General features: G+C 33.9%; 1 long non-coding RNA gene across 1 annotated transcript in view; it reads left to right on the top strand.

Annotated features, from left to right (window-relative positions):
• The first annotated feature begins 57 nt into the window (after positions 1–57).
• The window catches only part of LOC111086168, an 8,411-nt gene continuing 2,073 nt past the window's right edge, over positions 58–6,395 (top strand). The window contains exon 1 of the long non-coding RNA XR_002610910.1: positions 58–552. This is a non-coding gene — a long non-coding RNA (uncharacterized LOC111086168). The remainder of the gene's footprint in view (positions 553–6,395) is intronic.

Raw genomic sequence — 6,395 nt, 5'->3', positions numbered from 1 at the left:
ATTGCTGACGACGCCTTCTTTGATAACTTTTTGGAAAATAAACATGTTTGTTGTCTTAATTTTTGTGTATTCACTGACTGTATTGTATTGAACAAAATCGTTATGCGGCCCTCGCTCGTCATTCTCTCAGTTATCTGGCCCGCTGTGAAAAAAGTTTGGTGACCCCTGGTCAAGAACAACCCTCGTTGACCGCGTAGTGACGCCCGTGATTGACGTCGTTGGTTGTGACATTGCTTCGTTGATTCTGGCTCTAAGAAGGGCCGTGGTATACCAAGGGAAAAAAAAAAAGAAACAAGATTAGTTCGTTGTGACATAGACGAAATTTGAGCCGATACCTGTAATCGTCTGTAGTGATGCGTTACGATATGTTGAACGACGTGAGCATGATGTAATCATGGGTTTTATTAGCTACAGGGCCGAATTCTATAGAAGAATTATTACGCACTTCATCCACGGCACACGCGAACCAATCAACAGGCAAGGCGAGAGGTAGAGGTCCATGGTGTATCGGATTATCGTATGTGACCCACGATTAACGAACCATTATTTTAGGTATACGTATTAAAACGGAATCGTTCCTTTATCGTTGGAATTCAAAATGCAGTATATCAAATAACGATTCTAACTGGCTCTTCTAATTTATATAGTACGATCATTTTCGTGTTAATAACTAAACAGATTAGCATAATTTTTACATTATAGACCTTCGCTGATCGGCAAAGACTACAATAGAATAATTTGTAAAGAATACAATAGAATAATTTGTAAAGAATACAATAGAATAATTTGTAAAGAATACAATAGAATAATTTGTAAAGACTACAATAGAATAATTTGTAAAGAATACAATAGAATAATTTGTAAAGAATACAATAGAATAATTTCTAAAGACGAAAGAGGGGAAATTTTATTTTATCTTTGACTAACGTATAACCCATAAAAAATGACGGGGCAAGTACTACCCCCCCCTCCATAGTATACGCTAACCTCACATTTCATAGCTAACTGAAATAAATAAATTTTGTGAAATCAAGCTTAACCAACAAAAAGACATAAAAGTGTAGCTGAGGCAGTCAAACGTTGGTAAGTTCTTTTGTGAGCCAATCAAAATTAAGATCATTCATGAAATGAATTCGTGGTGTATTCATGGAATAATTATTGGTAAAAAAATCAGTTACATTAACAACTTCTAATATATAGAAAACCAGTGCGTTTTGGTAACCCTCCAACAATGGTTTTTATGTCATGTTGCTAAGCAACAAAAGTATAACTTAATATTGTTGTTAATATATTTACTGAAAGTATACACAACAAGACTGGAATAATATTTGTTGGTTTCTTAATTTAAAGTCTCCGTTGATTAAAGAGGTTTTTATAAAATTAAAAACGTTGATGATATAACAGAAAATAGCTTAATTCAGAAACGATTTAAGTTTAAAATTGAATCGATATTTTTACTTTCATGATAAATTTTATGCACTTGGTTCTTGGTTAGTTAATCCTACACTACGTCTTTACTTTAGGTTTATTATACCAACACTCACTAAACTTATAAGGTTTCAAGGCACCCCCCCCCCCTTGTACTCCAGTTACTAAAGTCGTAATGGGCAGACACACACTGGATTTTATTTAGGTTAGATAAGTTCAAATTTTTCAGAAATACTTATGAATTAAAAAAACTAGGTTTTAACGAAGCAGTTCTATTACTCACATGTCTAAGCAATGACTGTAACATAAATATATCACCGAACGTGCTTTAAAGTAAGAAGAGCTATAATTTTTTTCGAATATATAATAAATGTAGCACAAAACCACAATATGAACACTATGATATACTTTTCAGTATAAATATATTTAATTATTGAACGTGGTGAGGTTAAAAATATTAAAGGTCAAAAAGGTCGAACTTCCTGATCACTAGCAATTCAGTAATCACTTAACCCTGGATCTTTTATTATTAACTAATTTATACGTGTTTTCTAAATTACAGCTTCACAAATGCATTACCAAAGACCCTATACCGCTAAGACGGCCCACTCAGCCCGAAAACAGCTAACCGCAGCGCTCCAAACGGCAGGTTTGATAGAAAGTAAATATGCTGCTTCTCCCATATAAAGTGCTTTTGTGTGTATACACATATAATACGTTCGTTGTTTATCTGAAGAAAATCTAACAGAGTGAGTGGCGTCATTGCCAGTTGTTGGTTATGTGATTTTGATAAACAAACTAATTATCTATTAGAATAAGCTTTCCCTGTTTTATAACAGGAGCACTACTTTATGTTTGGAATATTCGTTACATCTCTCGAATTTTCCAGCGCTTTTTACTTTCCTAACTGTTTACCACACTGATGACATTTTTTTTATCAACAAATAACATGCTAATCTAATTTTAACAACATATAATATGTGTTATCATCAGATACAAGAATATAAATTTCACAGTAATCTTCCTTGTTCTTGTATACTCTGTGACCTAGCATGCGTGTGACGAGCTAGGCCTAAAAGTGGCCAAATATATTGTCAACTTAACCACTCTCAACATGAGAGTCAGGTTGCACTAAACCATCTAATTGCTCTAATTCATCCTGTGTGTCAACAATTCCTCCACTAAATCACTTATTTGTATTCAAAAGGTTTAAATAGGCGACTTTGTAAGTACTATCGCCCCAGCCGATAGATGGCGTGGCTGTGAGTTCATTACGCTTGTATAAATAGGAAGTGAGTTATCATAGCAATATAGGATAGTTATTTAGATAAAAATAATATTCATTAATAACGGCCAAATATTTTTTTCTAGAAGACGAACTATAAAGTAGCCTTAGGAGCAATACTTAATGTATTTTTAAAGTGACACAGATGTTACGTAGATATAGACCAATCTTGCTATAGATGTTTTGTGCTATCATCACCATAACCAGAGCCAATATTCTACCGAGGTAAAACTTAGGTTTCAAGCTGTGACTTCCAGTTATATATACGTATAAGTGTTTGTGAGTAGACGAAGCAAAAATAACAACAACAACAACCGAGGACACAACCTCGTGTCCACCAGTGGGACAGCGGTAAGTCTACGGACTTATAACACCAAAATCCGGGTTTCGATTCCTTGTGGTGGACACAGCGGATAACCTAATGTGGCTTTACTCTAAAATTAAACAAACACAACCTTGTTGTTTTCATAGCTAGTTACTGACGTGTGTGACGTACGTTCGTAATGATATAATCATTATTACTCTTTCTTAGAAGACCAACTTTCGTTAGGGAAGTGTTATCCAAGAAGTGTAGGTGGTTCCCGTAGGTAGGGCTCTGGACTTCATAGCTGGCAAGTCAGATTCAAATCCCTGCGATACCACAAAATATTTAAGCTGTGATTGTGTTATAAGAGTAACAGACATCCCTTATCTTCATGGTTGGTGGTAGGGTGCTGCTGATTGGCTGCCTTCCTTTTGGTGAGTAGTTCAAAATAAGGGATGGCGGCAGATATATTTAATAGCTTTGTCATAAATACAAATATATTATTTAAAAACTGTTGACTTGTATTAGGTTTCTATATACATACCCGATCAAAAACTGCGTACATTTTGAAACATTTTTCTAATTGATAAAATGTTGTACATTTTTTGGGGTAACTTAAGTAATTTTCTTTTTTAAACATAATAAGAAGACAATAATATGTTGAGCATTTTTACAGTTAATTCAAAACTTAAGATCGCATGATGTGATACAAGGCTTAACGTTTTTTGTTTGGTTTTGTGTGTGTGTGCAAATACATTTTTCATTCATGGCATGTCGATCATCAAACGCTTATTATTTCATCTAGTTAGTAAATTTCTGTTGTTGCCGTTTGTTGTTTAATAAATAATAGATTATATATATATAAAACCTTGTATTTCTACTTAAGCTTAAAAAAACAAGTTAGGTGACACTGATTCATTCTTGCAATGAGACTGATGTCTCATTATTTAATTTCTGTAATGCATATTGATGCATAAAAGACATTTTAATACTGGAAATAAACAGCTACGACCACAGATGAATAGGAACAAAGGATGAAGCTTATATTTATTTATTTTTTCATCTTATCTTTTGTTATTAAATCTGTAACTTTGATAGAGCTTTTGTTTATTACAAACAGCAGTTAAATATTTCAACAATACGTTTCTTTCAACAATGAACTTTACTACTTAATATGTCAAATGAACGTTATAGATTCGATTATAATTTATTATTTAAATAATTTGAAGCTTATGCTTTGTGTGTTAATGGAACGCTCTGAAGAAGCTGTAAAGTAGAACGTTGTGTCCAATTAAAGAAAAATAATAAAACTGTGTTATAAAGCTGTTTATTTCTAGTATTAAAATTAGATTGATGTACTAACATGATACTGTTGAACAAATGTAACTTTTCACATTGTGTCAAACAACTTGACGCATCTTAAGTCAATAAATAAACTAAGCTGAAATATCAACCGTTATGTTTACCAGATTTCCTTATCAAAATATAACACAACGTTAATATTTTCCATCTTTTTATTTATGACTGCTGGTATAATAATGATATTGAATACCATTTTATTAATCGACCAGATTAAAATCTTAGATTAAATAATTATAACTTTAACGTGCATCACTCGAAATTTTAATATTTCAAAATCTTTATGATATCCTTCAAAATCGTGTTCTTTTTGAAAGTTCCAGGATGACACATAAAACCTGTTCATCGAACTTAATCTGACCTTAACTATTTCTTACTGCACTTCCACTAATGTGTTCCTCCGCTATGGCAAAAGATGTGATAAAACTCAGTTTGTATGCTATAATACAAATAAGAATAAAAACTGGTTAAGTATTCGCCACTGCTTGACATGAATCATATTTCACGTTTGTTTCTTTGTTGTTTCTGTTTCAGCGCAAAGCTACACAGTGAGCTCTCTACGTTCTTTCCACCACTGGGAACCGAATCCCGGATTTTAATGTTTTAAATCCATAAACTTATTGCGGGTCTACCGGGAAATAGTTCATGATTCTGATTAAACAAACTCCATTAAAAGTCTAAAAGTTAGATGTTTCTTACTGTGGGCCTAATGGTTAGCGTGCCGGACTGTGAATCCGACGGTTCATGATTCGCGTCCGGATGCCGTAAAATCGCACTACACACTTTGAGGCCGTGGGTGAGTTATAAGAGTGGCGGTGAGATGTGTTAAGATAAATAAGCATATAAATTGCTAAGTACTGACCAATACTCAACAAAAATCATATGACATGAATGTGATTAATAAATTTAAAAATAAAATTTTGTGTACATTGTTCACTATCATATTTGTACAAACTTGTTTGTCTTAAACTTACTAAATTTCAGGTATTTACTACCTTCTACACAAACTTATGAGAATGTGCCAAAATCCGTTGTACAATAACTGCTTAAATTTCACCAAAATAGATGTATCATTCTTACCAAACACCACAGTCAATACTTTTCATTTAAGCCAAGGTTTAGCATTTCTCAATCTCTACCGTGTCTGCAATGCATCATTACCTTGTTGTATATATCGTTCACGTCCACTATTTGTAAGTTGTAAACTTATGTATTTATCTTTACTGTCTCGTCATGTTCTTAACCTTTAACAATCCCCAGTGGCCCGGTGGTAAGTCTGCGGATTATAACACAAAACATCGGATACCTGTGGTGGGCACAACATAGATTATAGATATACATCAGTGCAGCTTTGTGCTTAATAACAAACAAACAAATCTTTAAAAATTTCACTTGACAGTTCAGTGAACTCTCTAGTGACATATCGCACGAGCAACAAATAATAAAACCTTTGTTTCAGAGGAGACCATTTAACGTGGATGTTTTTGCTTATTTTTCGGAACATATTTAACACAGTGCTGAAATATGTAAATAATTCTGAGCTAGTATTGAATACTTCTAGTTTAGTTATTTCAGACATTGCAATTACAAGTAAATCTATGCCAGGCTTATTAATTTAAGCTCTGTATTTTGTGCGCTACCCGACGAAAAAAAAAACTGATCAAAATGTGGTGTTTTTTGCCTTTTTGTTTTTTTAATTGAGGACAGATCCCTATTTAACGCCCCAATTTTCTAGCCTCTGGCCACCAGAAAGCTTTCAGGGATTCTTGGATATGTTCCAGGGGAATTGTTCAATGTTTTATTCATATTCCAATTTTCATGAGTTTGAAAGCCATTTCAATTTTCCTGCCCTGCATGACCAGGTGGTTAGGGCACTCGACTCGCAATCTGTGGGTCGCGGGTTCGAATCCCCGTCACACCAAACATGCTCGCCCTTTCAGCCGTGGGGGTGTTATAATGTGACGGTCAATCCCACTATTGGTTGGTAAAAGAATAGCCCAAGAGTTGGCGGTGGGTGGT

This window comes from Limulus polyphemus, unplaced genomic scaffold (genome assembly GCF_000517525.1).
Source record: "Limulus polyphemus unplaced genomic scaffold, Limulus_polyphemus-2.1.2 Scaffold891, whole genome shotgun sequence".
Classification (NCBI taxonomy): domain Eukaryota; kingdom Metazoa; phylum Arthropoda; class Merostomata; order Xiphosura; family Limulidae; genus Limulus; species Limulus polyphemus.
Note: the sequence above shows the minus strand (reverse complement) of the source record. Positions and strands in the feature narration are given on the sequence as shown.